The sequence below is a fragment of the Somniosus microcephalus genome, unplaced genomic scaffold (assembly GCF_052327205.1).
Source record: "Somniosus microcephalus isolate GS21.2 unplaced genomic scaffold, FLI_Smic_1.0 unresolved_chr2, whole genome shotgun sequence".
Classification (NCBI taxonomy): Eukaryota; Metazoa; Chordata; class Chondrichthyes; order Squaliformes; family Somniosidae; genus Somniosus; species Somniosus microcephalus.
Window position 1 is genome coordinate 93,947,924 of NW_028225180.1, and position 15,406 is coordinate 93,963,329.

Consider the following 15,406-nt stretch of genomic DNA (forward strand, 5'->3'; position numbering starts at 1 on the left):
GCTACTGAAAGGCAAGCGAGGATCAGTGAAATCTCTGGAGCAGCCAAGGGAACAGGAGTCAGTGTCCCATATAACAGTTCACCATTGCCAGTCCCCCGGCCTCAATGCACTGGTCACTAGACAGCTGGATAGTAAAGTGCGGGAGAGGCCTCAATAACTTTCACCTCACCCCATCCTTTCCTGACAAGCCATCCTTCAATCAGACCGACATGTTGTAAATCAGTGCAAGGCTCACATGACGCTCATTATCTGATTTTTGCCCCTGTTATCACCCATATTAAGGAACGCTTTCTGACCTTTGGGTTACATTCCAGATAAAGCCAAGCAGAGCAGCTTCACACTCTGCACTTTCTTCTGAAAAGGGAAACAACCCATCACCAAATCTAAGGAAGTGCCACCTCAGTCCTACAAGTAACGTGCTGGACAGCATCAGTCAATCAGCTCAATACCGCGTGTTGGAAAAGGCCCACTGAGGAGAGGCGGGAGGCTGGGATGAAAGGGCCTATAACTGTAGGAATCAGCAGGGGCACCGGGGGTTATCAGAAGATGAAAGCACACAGAATGGCTTGCTTTCATTTTTAGCACTATTTGGATAAAGGGTAATAATTTGAGCAAGGTGGGTGGCCCGGCGAGGTAGACCTATTGCTAAAAGATAGAGAGTCAATGGAGAAGTTTCAACAAATATTGACAAGATTTGTACCAGAACTGAGAGTTTATAAATATCTGGAAATATTGAAGCAGCTGGGGATTTTTCTCTCGGAAACAGAAGCATCATCGGTGACTTATAGAGTTCTTTATCTTGAGATATGCTTTGACAGGTTAAATGTAGAGAACATGTTTCCACTTGCAGGAATATCCTAAACTAGGGACGATATCTGATAGTCACTAATAAATCCAATATTGAATTGAGGAGATACATATTTACTCAGAGAATTGTGAGAATGTGGATCTCGCTAAAATATATAGTAGTTGAGGTGAAGAGCTGAGATGCATTGACGGTGATGCTAGATAAGTACATGAGGGAGAATGTAATAGAAGGATTTGCTGTTAGCTTTACATGAAGTAGGGTGGGAGAAGGCTCGTGTGTAGCATAAACACTGGCCTGGATCAGTGCGGCCGAATGGCCTGTTTCTGTGCTCGAGATTCTATGTAATGGCTTGTAAAAAGTGAATCAGGATGTTTTTCTACGGGAGCCTCGGTAGTTGTGGAGGAGAGCTCCGTGATAGTGGGTCTGGGTCATTCTTTCCAATGCCTCTGGTCTTATTTCTGTTCTGGTGCCACCTCTGACCTGTGGTTACAAGCATCTGACAGCGGGCACTGGGCACTCCTGGGCGACCTAAGCGAGTCTCCAGCTGTCTGCTTGCCCTGCGGCTCCTCAGGTACAGGGGAAGGTCCAAGAAATCCCTCAGCATCAGCAGTGATGGAGAAACAGTTAGTGATCTGGAGATAGTATAAGGCCAAAAACAGGGACTCCTCAGAAAGAAAATTTCACCAAGTACACTATCCAAATAAAGTGATTCCAATAGGAATCTCTCCTGACAACCACCACCGAGCAACATCAGCATCTTTTTGATGGGGGTTTGTGAGTTGGAATACGGATGGTAGATGAGGAAATTCCAATAGTTTTAACTCCCATTATCTTCCAGCGGGCAGAGCGGTTGCTGGAAATTTTGGACCGTCAGAAAATCAGCAACAGGCATTTCCACCACATGTTCTGCATGGGTCACATCTTGTGTAAGTGTCATGGATCATCAGTATTGGAGGAGCACAGTCAGCTCTAATGTAAACGTTCTGGTGTGAGTAATACCAGAGGAGTCCGGTCACATCCAGTTTAAGCATAGGGGCACCACTATTACAGGAGGAGCTCGTTCACCTCCAGTGTAAGTGTAGGGTGCCACCAGTACTGGAGGAGCTCGGTCACCTCCAGTGTAAGTGTAGGGTGCCACCAGTACCGGGGGAGCTCGGTCACCTCCAGTGTAAGTGTAGGGTGCCACCAGTACCGGAGGAGCTCGGCCACCTCCAGTGTAAGTGTAGGGTACCACCAGTACCGGAGGATCTCGGTCACCTCCAGTGTAAGTGTAGGGTGCCACCAGTACCGGAGGTGCTCGGTCACCTCCAGTGTAAGTGTAGGGTACCACCAGTACCGGAGGATCTCGGTCACCTCCAGTGTAAGTGTAGGGTGCCACCAGTACCGGAGGAGCTCGGTCACCTCCAGTGTAAGTGTAGGGTGCCACCAGTACTGGAGGAGCTCGGTCACCTCCAGTGTAAATGTAGGGTGCCACCAGTACCGGAGGAGCTCGGTCACCTCCAGTGTAAGTGTAGGGTGCCACCAGTACTGGAGGAGCTCGGTCACCTCCAGTGTAAGTGTAGGGTGCCACCAGTACTGAAGGAGCTCGTTCACCTCCAGTGTAAGTGTAGGGTACCACCAGTACCGGAGGATCTCGGTCACCTCCAGTGTAAGTGTAGGGTGCCACCAGTACCGGAGGAGCTCGGTCACCTCCAGTGTAAATGTAGGTTCCCACCAGTACCGGAGGATCTCGGTCACCTCCAGTGTAAGTGTAGGGTGCCACCAGTACCGGAGGAGCTCGGTCACATCCAGTGTAAGTGTAGGGTGCCACCAGTACTGGAGGAGCTCGGTCACCTCTAGTGTAAGTGTAGGGTGCCACCAGTACCGGAGGAGCTCGGTCACCTCCAGTGTAAGTGTATGGTACCAGCAGTGCCGGAGGAGCATGGTCACATCCAGATTAAGTGTAGTGGCACCAATAGAACCGCAGGAGCTCAGCCACCTCCAGTGTAAATGTAGGGTACCACCATTACCGGAGGAGCACAGTCAATTTAATGTAGGAAGAGGGATATTTAATTGGAGGAGTGTTCTGCTCCTCCAGTGCTGAATGTCAGACAATCATTCTGACAATTTATAGACAGTTGAGCTGTCAGAAGATGTGCTTAGTGCTGTTTCAACAGAGTGCTGCGAGTTGGGTGAGTCAGGGAGGCTTAACTGGTTGCTAAAATCAAACTTCTGTTTGTTTCACATTTACTGTTACTGTTTACTGTTTAAAATCTAAATTTTCCAACTTTAAGCAGGGTTATAAGGGATATACAAGTCCTACAATTCGGAGTAGCTGAAGGCAGTTAATTAAGGAAACTCCTGTTCTCCTGTAGCTGGGCTCAGCATTCTCCTTTGTTTCAGGGCCTAAAAACGGGCTTTGAAGGGCGATTTTGCACTTAGTGTGGTTTTAGCAGAGTGCTGCGATTTGCGTAAGTCAGGGAGGCTTAACTGGTTGCTGAAATCAAACTTCTGTTTGTTTCACATTTACTATTACTGTCTACTTTTAAAATTAACATGTCCCAGCTTTAAGTAGGGTTTTAAAGGTATATACAAGGCCTACAATTCAGAGCAGCTGAAGGCAGGTAATTAGGGATACGAGATTAAGCTGGTTCTCCTATAGCTGGGCTCAGCAAGTCTCCTTTGTTTCAGGGGCTATAAAATAGGCTTTGAAGGACGATTTTGCAGGTGAGGAGTGGAAGAAGGAGCTCCCATGCTTCGCCTTTATTTTTCCTAATGTTTCACCCTGTAGGAAGAGGACGGTGTCAGGAGCAACAGAAGAGTCCATGGCCTGGGTCGGGAGCAGCAGGAGAGTAAACTTTCACAGGCTTTTTTTCAGATGCCGGTCAATCTTGCAGACCGGCAGCGGCATTCCACTGCCACATCACGATTCAAAAAGTGACTTGGGCAAGAGGAAGCAGCTGAATGGGTGGGTATGGCCAAGTGAGTACTTATACTACACTATTGTTTGACAGTTAAGGTTAATAGTTTATAAAGCTTAGAAGGGCTTAATTTTTGTGGTTATATTTTCTACGGTCTCTGTTGTGTAGCGGAGAGTGCTAGTTAACAAGGGCCCTTGAGTATATCATTTAATTGCAGTGTAATGAGTGGTATTGATTAGATTTAATTTAATTTACATTTATTAAGGGGTAAGTCTTGGCATTACAGCTCGGCCCCTTGACATTCTCCTCCTGCACTACGTGGGAAATCAGGGACACTTCCTGTGTCCCTGACATCCATGTGTGTGGGAAGTGTATCCAGCTGCAGCTACTGGCAGATCGCATTGTTGCACTGAAGCTGCGAATGGATACATACTGGAGCATTCGCAATGCTGAGGACATCGTGGATATCACGTTTAATGAGTTGGTCACACCACAGGTAAAGGCTGCACAGGCAGGAAGGGAATGGGTGACCGCCAGGTAGAGTAGTAGGCACAGGCAGGTAGTGCAGGGGTCCCCTGTTGCCAACCCCCCCTCAAACAGATATACCACTTTGGATATTGTTGAGGGAGTTGGCTTATCAGGGGAAGGCAGCAGCAGCCAACTTCCTGGCACCATGGGTGGTTCTGCTGCACAGGACCTGAGGAAAAAGAGCGGTGAGCGAAACTGATATGGGATTCTATTGTAAGGGGAATAGATAACCGTTTCAGCGGCCGCAAACAAGACTCCAGGATGGTATGTTGCCTCCCTGGTGCAAGGGTCAAGGAAGTCTCAATGTGGCTGCAGGTGACTCTGGAGGGGGAGGATGAACAGCCAGTTGTCACCGTGCCTATAGGTTCCAACGATATCGGTGAGATGGTATGAGGTCCTCCAAGATGAATATAAGGAGTTAGTAGGTATATTAAAAAATAGGACCTCAGAGATAATAATCTCACGATTGCTACCAGTGCCACGTGCCAATCAGAGTAGAAATAGAAGGATATTTCAGGTTAATATGAGGCTAGAGGAATGGTGCCAGGGGGGGGGGATTCAAATTCCTGGGACATTGGAACCGGTTCTGGGGGATGTGTGATCAGTACAAACTGGGCGGTTTGCACCTGGGTAGGACTTGGACCGATCTCCTAGGGGGATTGATTGCTAGTGCAGTTGGGGAGGGCTTAAACTACAATGGCAGGGGGTTGGTAACCTGTGCAGGGAGACCAAGGAAATGGAAGCAACGATGGAAGCAAAAGACAGGATGTAGAAAAGCAAAAGTGGCAGTCAGAGAAATCAAGGGTGTGAATCAAACAGGGCCACAGTAAATAATAATTCGAAGAGGTCTAAGAGCATTAAAAAACCATGCCTGAAGGCTTTGTGTCTTAATACGAGGAGCATTCATAATAAGGTGGATGAATTAGCTGTGCAAATAGATGTAAACGGACATGTTATAATTGTGATTCCGGAGACATAGCTCCAGAGCGACCAAGGCTTGGAAATCAACATCCAGGGTTATTCAATATTCAGGAAAGACAGGCAAAAAGGAAAAGATGGTGGGTCGCATTGCTGGTTAAATTGGAGATTAGCACAATAGTAAGGAAGGATATTAGCTCTGGTGAAGTGGAATCTTGAGGGGTAGAGCTGAGAAATACCAAGGGGCAGAAAAAGTTAGTGGGCGTTGTGTACAGCCCCCCAAACAGTAATGTTGAGATTGGGGACGGCATTAAACGGGAATTTAGAGATGCGTTCAGTAAGGGCACAACAGTTATCAGGGGTGACTTTAATTTACATATAGATTGGGTTAACCAAAGTGGTAACAATACCATGGAGGAGGAATTCCTGGAGTGTATACGGGATGGTTTCCTGACCAATATTTCGAGGAACCAACTAGAGATCAAGCCATCTTAGACTGGGTATTATGTAATGAGAAAGGATTAATTAGCAAGCTTTTTCTGCGAGGGCCCTTGGGGAGGATCGATCATATTATGTTAGGATTCTTCATTAAGATGGAGAGTCAGAGACTAGGGTCCTGAACTTAAGAAAGGAAACTGCGATGCTTTGAGGCGTGAGTTGGCTAGGATGGTTTGGGGAATGTTACTTAAAGGGTTGACGGTGGATAGGCAATGGCAAACACTTAAAGATCGCATGGATGAAATACAGCATTTGTTCATCCCTGTTTGGCATAACAATAAAACATAACGGTGACTCAAACGTAGCTAAAAAGGGAAATTAGGGGTAGCATATGAACCAAGGAGAGGACATATAAATTGCCGAGAAAAGCATCAAACGTGAGGGTTGGGAACAGTTTAGGATTCAGCAAAGGAGGACCAAGGGTTTAATTAAGAGGGTGAAAATAGAGTGTGAGAGTAAGCTTTCAGGGAACATAAAAATTGACTGAAAAAGCTTCTATTGATATGTGAAGAGGTAAAGATTGGTGAAGTGAAGCGTAGGACCATTGCAGTCAGATTCAGGGAAATTTATAATGTGGAACAAAGAAATGGCAGACCAATTAAATACATACTTTTTTACTGTCTTCAAAATGGATGACACAAAAAACCTCCCAGACATGTTGGGGAACATAGGAACTAAGGAGGAACTGAATGAAATCAGTATTTGTAGGGAAATGGTTTTAGGGAAATTGACGGGATTGAAGCCTGATAAATCCACAATGCCTGATAATCTACATCATAGGATATTTAAGGAAGTGGCCCTCGAAATAATACATGCAATACTGGTCATCTTCCAAAAGTCTATAGACTCTGGAACAGTTCCCATGGATTGGAGGGTAGCCAATGCTGCACTATTTAAAAAAGGTGGTTGAGAGAAAACGGGGAACTATACAGGTAAGCCTGACATCGGTATTGAGGAAAATGCTAGAGTCCATTATAAAAGATGTAATAGCAGAGCACTTGGAAAAAAGTGAGAGGATCGGACAAAGTCAACATGGATTAAGAAAAGTTAAATCAAGCTAGAGTAATCTACTGGAATTTTTTGAGAAAGTAACTGGTAGAATAAATAAGGCAGAACCAATGGATGTGCTGTATTTGGACTTTCAGAAGGCTTTCGATAAGTTCCCGCATAAGAGATTAGCGTGCAAAGTAATAAGCACATAGGATTGGCGGTAAGGTATAGAATTGGATAGACAACTGGATGGCAGACAGCAAGCAAAGAGTTAGAATAAACGAGTCTTTTTCCGAGTGGCAGGCAGTGACTAGTAAGGTACGGCAGGGATTCTTGCTAGGACCCCAGTTATTCACAATATCTATTAATGATCTAGACGAGGGAACTAGATGTAATATCTCCAAGTTTGCAGACGACACGAAGCTGGGTAGGCGTGTTTGCTGTGAGGAGGATGCAGAGAAAATGCAGCATGATTTGGACAGGCTGGATGAGTGGGTAGATGCATGGCAGATGCAGTATAATGTGGATAAATGCGAGATTATCCATTGTGGTGGCAAAAACAGGAAGACAGATAATTATCTTAACGGCAATAGATTGGGAAATGGGGAAGTGCATCGAGACCTGTGTGTCCATGTGCACCAGTCACTGAAGGTAAGCATGCAGGTGCAGCAGGCGGTTACGACGTCAAATGGCATGTTCCTCATCATTGCGAGAGGATTCGAGTACAGGAAGAAGGATGTCTTGAAGCAGTTGTAGAGGGCATTGGTGAGACACCACCTTGAGTATTGTGTGCAGTTTCCGTCACCTTATCTGAGGAAGGATGCTCTTGCCATGGAGGGAGTGCAGCGAAGATTCATCAGACTGATTCCTCGGATGGCAGGAATGAAGTATGAAGAGAGATTGGCTCGATTGAGCTTTTATCTGCTAGAGTTTAGAAGAAGGAGAGGGGATCTCATTGAAATTAAAACATTTCTAACAGGACTAGATAGACTAGAAGTCGAAACGATGTTCCCGATGCTGGGGAGTACAGAACCAAGGGTCACAGTCTAACGATAAGGGGTAAGCCATTTAGGGCTGAGATGAGGATGAATTTCTTCACTCAGAGATTGATGAAACTGTGGAATTCTCTACCACAGAAGGCATTTGAGGCCAATTAATTAAATATATTCAAGAAGGAGTTAGATATATTTCTTAATGCTAAAGGAATCAAGGGATATGGTGAGAAAGCAGGAACAGGGTACTGAATTTGGATGATCAGCCATGATCTCATTAAATGGTGGAACTGGCTCGAGGGGCTGGATGGCCTCTTCCTGCTCCTACCTTCCATATTTCTCTGTGTCTATGTTTCTATGTGCACCTGGGTGACGTCAGCGTTCATGTGCCCCATCGGAAATGATATAATCAGTTTCCACATATACACATCTAACGACCCTCCACCATTCCTAATCTATCACAGTGCTTGTCCGACATTCATTACTGGATAAGCAGAAAGTTCCTCCAATTAAATATTTGGAAGACCAAAGTAATTTTCTTCGGTCCCCATCCCGAACACCGTTCCCTAGCACCGGACTCCATCGCTCACCCCGGCAAATGTCTGAGGCTAATACAGGCAGTTACCAATCCTGGTGTCAAATTTGACCCCGAGATGATCTTCCGAACACATAACTGCATCATCACTAAGACCACATATTTCCATCTCTGGAACATTCCCTGACCACGCCCCTGTCACAGCTCGTCTCTGGCAGAAACATTCATCCAAGCCCTTCTTACCTCTAGACTTGTCTGTTCCAACACACTCCTGGCCGCTCTGCCACGTTGTACATTCCGTTAACTTGAGGTCATCCAAAACGCTGCTGCCCGTGTAAGATTCGCGAAATTTTCATTAAATCATCACGTCGGAAAATTGGATTCATAAAACAGCTTTATTGACCAAAAGAAGCTTATACAGAGAAACCTTTGTTAAAAGGGCACACAAAATGGCCGCCAGACCTCGTGACCAGCTCCTCGGACCATTTGAATTTCTGTTACTGCAAGCCAGACCGGCTTGTGGATTGAGGGCATTATAAGCCCGCGAAAACCAGTTTCGGGAAGCCGAAACTCATGGAACTGAGCATACATATTGATTAGATTATAACTACAGGACAGATTTGGGTGGCAGGATGAGAACCATCAAGAAATGGGCGGACAATTGAACGAACGCTTTAACCCATTACACTGTACAAAGAGAAGCCATTTAACAGACATCCAGGGCAATCTCCAGACCGATCAATATACAAACCAAGTTACAGTAACAAAGCAAAGACATTATCGGCCCAGGTAGGCCAGTTAAGCTATCACCAACTCCCGTTATAAAGACAAAACACCCCTGCAGAGAGTTCTGGCCGCCAAAGTTATTACAAAGACAGGACTATGATTTGGCGGGAGATAAGAATGTTCCAAAAAAAGGTATATCTGTGGATGGAAAAAGTCCATCAGAAGCACTTCGGTTCGGAGCATCGAAACTCTTCGGTTCGGAACGTGTTCGGTGTTCGGCCAGGCAAGGCCCGGCCACGACGAGAAGAATTCGGCTTGGAAGCCAGCTCAGCCAGGCAAGGCCCGGCCACGACGGGAAGACGACGAGGGAGGCCCGGGTACTTTTGTCGGGAGATCATCGACGACCCAGGCAGGAGAAGAAGACACTCAGGTCCCGGAGTGTTCCTCCAGTTTATTTAACAACACATCGGTAACGGATCCATCCGTGGCGAGCGCTCACCAAGGCTGTATCGGCTGCCTCCATCGCAGGAGAACCAAGAGGAAAACAAGCTGCGCCAGAAGCTTCCAAAAACACGTGACGACGGAAAGCTGTGTCGAAAGGCTGCAGAGCCTTTTTCGCAATTCTTAAAGTGGTGAGCATAATCCCGAGTCCCTCAAATCGAAACTTAGGGGAGGGGGTTAAGGGTAATTATAATGTGTTACCCCTTTCACGATGTGCCGTGTGTTCCCCATTTCTATAGAGTTAAGTTTATAGATGTGTGCATGCTTGTAGTTGCTTTAATCTGTGCATATGACATGTATTTTATAATGCTGCAAACTGTTCAATAAAGGCATCCATTTCGTGCTATTCCACCTGGTCTATTCAGTTTTCCTGCACTACAGCTCCCTGCACCTAAGTCCAAGGTCTAGAACCGTAGGGGCGAGTGGGTCGAACCACTCATGGGTAATTATTGCAAGAAGCCTGGCAGGAGACCAGAGCAAGCAAGAGAAACCCCCTACAGAGATGGCGACTGCGGCAGGACCTTGGCAGCAGGAATGAAGTGTTTTAGATCAAGGTCTGAATAAACGAAATGTGATGGATGAGAGAATAGCGGATTATGTTTTTGGGAAGGTAAACCTTACAAAACAGTGGATATCTGACCTATTAAGAGATAGGCGCCCACTAGACATAGCCATCAAGTGGACAGAAAGCAAAGAGCACAAAAGATCTGTAGAAAAAGCGGTCTGGCTGATGTGCTACAAGAAGCAAGTCCAGCTTTTGGACCAAGTCGTTGTAGCACAGACAGCCCAGATCAGAGGGTTACTAGCAGAAGTAGAGGAAAAGGTTGTGGGAGGAAAGAGACTGATTGCATCGCTCAACGCGCTGAATCAGGAATGCCACTCAGTAACCACTCGCCATGAGGCCAAGATAGATTACTTGGAGTGTCAGGTCACTGAGGCCAAGTCCAGTGAAGGAAGAATAAGAGACAGGTGTGTCCGCCTAGCTCAGCAGGTAAAGGCACAGGAGGAGAGTATTCTGGGAGCTAGAGCAGCGTACAAGATGGCCATCGAGGATAGGTCTGAGAACGCCGACCATAGCGCTTGCCAAAGGGAGCTAGAGGACCTGAGAACGGCCCTAGCGAAGGCAAACGGCTTGGTGTGTCTCATAAAACCACCAGCGAGCCATCTACAGTTAGCCGGGGAATCCAAAAGACCGATTCCGCGAGAGGCAGTTGGGGTACCAACCACCGAGCCCTCGGCACCTCCCAGCTATGATGAATCTTGGGTTGCGGGGGAGGAAATGGTGGTATTTGACAAAGAGATTCCTGAGGTAGAGCAACCCCAGGTAGTAGGGTCAAAGCAGGCACCGATGTGTCCCGCTCGACACCGGTGGCTCGGTCCGGACGAAGCGAATGGCGATGACGGACCCCTCATGAATCAGATCGTAATGCGCCACAGCGCACAACAGCTAAGGGCAATGATAAGCCACATCCCAAAACTCTCCGAATCAGGAGATCCCTCCGTCCATTTTAGGGACGTGGAGCAGACCGCAGCAGTTAATGACTGCAACAGGGTAGAGCAGTCCAGAATGCTGCTGTTCTCCCTGGACAGCTCGATCCTGCAGTGTCTCTCTGACGAGAGCAAGAGAGGGCACAGGGAGTATGAGGATTTATGGGATGAGGTCCTGGAGATTATGGGGGAAGATGACGGAAGTCCGTTCCTCCGATTGAGTAGGACGATACAGCTAGAGGGAGAGCCCCCACGGGTTTTCACCAGAAGGTTGTGGCCAGTGCATCGGCGCAGCTGCCCGGGCGGGCCGGCCCAGGACGGGCTGGACGCTGGTCAAAGGGCTCATTGGCTCCGGTGCCTGGTCACCAATTGCTTGCCACAAGTGAGGGAGCAGGCCAAAACATGGTTTGACCCCAATAACCCTCGCTTCACGGAGGAGATAGTACTTGATCAGCTCACGATAGGTTACAGGAACAGCAGGAGTAGGGAAGTGCCTCCCCTGAAGGGAAAGGTGCATGAGATGAGGCCTGCAGCTCCTGTTAAAAGAGAGTGGCATCAGGAGGGGAATCGCCCTCCCCAAGCCAAGAGTAGTTGTTACGGGTGTGGGAAGGAAGGTCACTGGCGCCGGGACTGTAAAAATCCCTGGAAGGATTTAAAGGGAAAAGACCCCTCAGCCCCAGCCCAAACATCCATCCGGGAGAAAGGAGCCGATGTATCGATCCATCCCGCTGTGATCGAGTCAGTTTTAGAGGCAATGCGGTCTCTAATGACCTCGCAGGGGAAGGTGGCAGTCGCCAACGGCCCTGTTGCTCCCCCAGCCCCAACCGCAGTGCCCCAATGACTAAAGCCCGCGCAGCCCGTCTACCTGTGACGCGTGGAGGAGACCCCTTGTGGAGATGGAAGTAGAGAAGGAAAAAGGTAGCTACCTGTTGGATACGGGGGCATCATGTACCGTGATCCACACAGCTAAACCTTTTGCCTCACCTCTGTCTACCCAGGCTCCATTCTCATTAGCGGGTTTCACAGGCAATGAACAGGCTGGCGCGTTCTCCACCCCACTCTCCATTCATTTGGGAGCACTCCACACCACATGGACGTGTATCCTGATGAAGTGGAATGAGGCGGGTGGTAAAGGCATCCTCGGGTCTGATTTCTTGTGGAACACGGGATCCTCGTGGACCTTAGAAATCACTGTCTCTGGGGAGCTGAGAATGTGTTCGGCAAGGTAGTCGTGATCCCAGGGAAGGGAGAAAAGGGGATCCTGTGCACCATGAAGCGGTCAGGAGGTTACCACTTCGAGCTTATGGTCGCGGACATCCCAACGGACTTGCAAGCATTTGTGTCAGACAATCTGACCACATTTGACACCCACAAGCACGACTGTGGGAGGGTCACCGGGTTTGAGGTCAGCGTAGACGGGGACCCCATGATCCGACCCCAAAAGCAGTATAACTTCCCCAAGGAAGCAGAACCCGACATGGAGACAGCAATATCTTCATTGGTGCAGCAGGGCGTGTTGAGGCTGATAGCCACTCACGTGAACTCCCCATTATGGCCGGTAAGGAAGCCGGACAATTCATGGAGGGCCGCGGTGGACTACAGAGTCCTCAACAGTAACATCCCAGCCTGCGCGCCCACGGTAGCAGCAGTTGCCGACCTAATAGGGAGTATTCCAGCATCCACGGCCACGTTCATGGTGCTGGATATCTCGAACGGTTTTTGGTCCATTCCGTTGCGGCGGGAGGATCAGTACAAGTTTGCCTTTACTTTTAAAGGGCAACAGTACACTTGGAACTGCTTGCCACAGAGTTTCCACAACAGCCCCAGCATTTTCCATCAGTGCATGGCAGGAAGTTTAAAGGAAATTAGCCAGCCCAATCAGATAGTGCAGTATGTGGACGACTTGCTCCTGTTCATGGATTCAAGGGAGGAGCACGGCCCACTATTAGCCGAATTATTGGAGCTACTGGAAAGGATGGGTTTTAAAGTAAACCCAAAGAAAGCTCGGATCGGCCAGCAGGAGGTGAAATTCCTGGGTCTGACCATCCGCGCTGGGGAAAGAGCCATAGATAAGGCTAGGCGGGAATCGGTGCAAGATTTGCCGATTCCTAACACAGTAACGGGTGTGAGGTCCTTCTTGGGACTGACCGGGTACTGCAGAGACTTCATCGAGGACTATGCAGCCACAGCAGCCCTGCTACTCCGACTCTTACACAAGGGAGTCGAGTAGTCTTAGGACGAGGGTTGTCAGGCAGCATTCGAGAAGTTGAAAAGGGACCTGCAGACGGCGCCAGCCCTAGGGGCCATAGATGGGGGGGAGGAGTTTATCCTGGAAGTAGCCGCCAGTGGAGACAGCCTGAGCACCGTGCTGCTCCAGGAGCGACACGGCAAGCTGAGGCCGGTGGTCTACTCCTCCAGGGTGCTTACGGATGTGGAGAGGAGTTTTTCCAATTGCGAATGGCATCTCCTGGCCACGCATTGGGCTGTGAACAGATCAGCGATCTTCACAGGAACCTCTCCCATCCCTCTCCTCACCCATCACACACCCACAAATGTGCTTCTGGATGGAAGGATTAAGGATGGGACCGTAAGCAGCGCTCGGATCGCGCTCTGAACCCTCCTCCTTTCCCAGATGGATCTCAAGGTTAAAGGTCTTTGCGAGCCGAAGCTAGCAGCCAACATGGTATATCCCGGAACAGCCCATCGGTGTTCCGTCGAAGGGGTATGGGAGGTCAACATAGGTTTACGGGCCGGGATACACCCCACAGGCCACGAGATCTATGTAGACGGTTCCAGCACGGTATCTGCTGGCGAACGACTCACAGGGTGTGGAGTTTATGACCCCGCGGCAAACATTGCCCTGATGATTAGGCTCCCCAGCACTATGAACGCACAGCAGGCTGAACTGTCCGCGGTGGCGTACATGGTTACCCACCCCGAGATCTTCCCAACCCCATACACGATTTGCTCGGACAGCATGTTCACATGCAATTCGTGTACGGAATACCTGGCCATTTGGTCTCGTCGCGGATATACCTCCACGGACGGACGACCTTTAACAGTTAAGCCCTTGCTGGAAAAGATCCTAGCAGCAGTGGGGGAGGAAGGGGAGGTGTTCATCCACAAGGTGAAGCCTCATTCCACCACAGAACCCCGCAGTCAGGGTAACTAGCAGGCGGATGCGCTAGCCAGGGAGGGTGCCCGCAACGGCATTTTCTGGGACCCCTATGGACCTGGACCGTGGCAGCGATCCGAGGCAGGGAGGAGACTCCAGGGAACACAGGTGTGACACCGCCCCTACACCTAAAGACCGTCCAAACCCTGGATCCCGCCCTGAAAACAGTCCTCAATGCTATTGCTGAGGGCAAGCAGGTAGAGGGTCTGTACAGTACAACAGCCCTCTCCGTCAAGGAAGGCATGTTGTTCCGGGAGGAACAGTGGGTTGTGCCGCAGCAGCACAAGAGGGAATTCCTTCAACTGGCCCATGAGGGTCCAGGGGCAGGACACCCCGGGCCTGACGTTACTTGGCAACGGGTAGAGCAGGCGGGGTGGTGGCCGGGACTTCGAGACGATGTCCGCAAGTTCTGTGCAAGCTGTCTTGTGTGCGCTGCAAACAACACAGACCCCCAGAAAAGGAAGGTGCCCATGTGGCACATCAGGAGGGTAGAGGGACCATGGCAGTCGATACAGGTCGACTAAATAGGGCCCCTGCCCACCGCCCAGGGAGGCTATAAGTACTGCCTTGTCCTGGTGGATGTGTTTACCAAGTGGGTAGAAGCCTTCCCGTGTAGAACAGCTACAGCGCTGGGTACTGCCAAGATCTTGGTCCGGGAAGTGTTCTCATGGTGGGGGCTCCCCCGGTCTGTTGAGTCTGACCGAGGGAGTCATTTCACCGGCCAAGTGATGCAGAATACCCTCATGCTCTTGGGCATTGATGGGAAGTGGCACTTAGCGCACAATCCCCAGTCATCCGGGATTGTTGAACGCATGAACTGGACCCTCAAGGAAAAGCTGAGGAAGGAGGCAATGGGCTCGCCCCAGAAGTGGGCGGGGATCCTGCCTCTAGTCCTCATGGGGATCCGGGCCAGCCAGTCCAAAAGTACAGGGCACTCCCAGCACGAGTTAATGACTGGGAGGATCCTGCGAACACCCACCCATATACTAGCCCCGGTGCTCACTGAGGGCCAGCTCCAAGAGGTGAATTGGGACAAGTTCGTCCAAACCCTTTTGGAGCACGGGAAACAGGTTTATGAGCAAGCGGCTGGGAACAAAGGGAGACAGCATCAGGGCAATCGACTGTTGCTGGAACCCCGTAAGAAGCAAGAGTGGGAAGTCGGAGACCAGGTCATGGTTAGGAACTGTGCCCGAGTAGGGAGTCTAGAATCACTGTACATGGGTCCCTACAGCATTGTAGACAATGCCAGCCCCAAGGTGTACGCAGTGAAGGTGCCCCGACGTACTAAATGGTTTAACATTAACCAGTGTAAACTGTTTAAGCCGGGTGCACAAGGGCCAACAACAG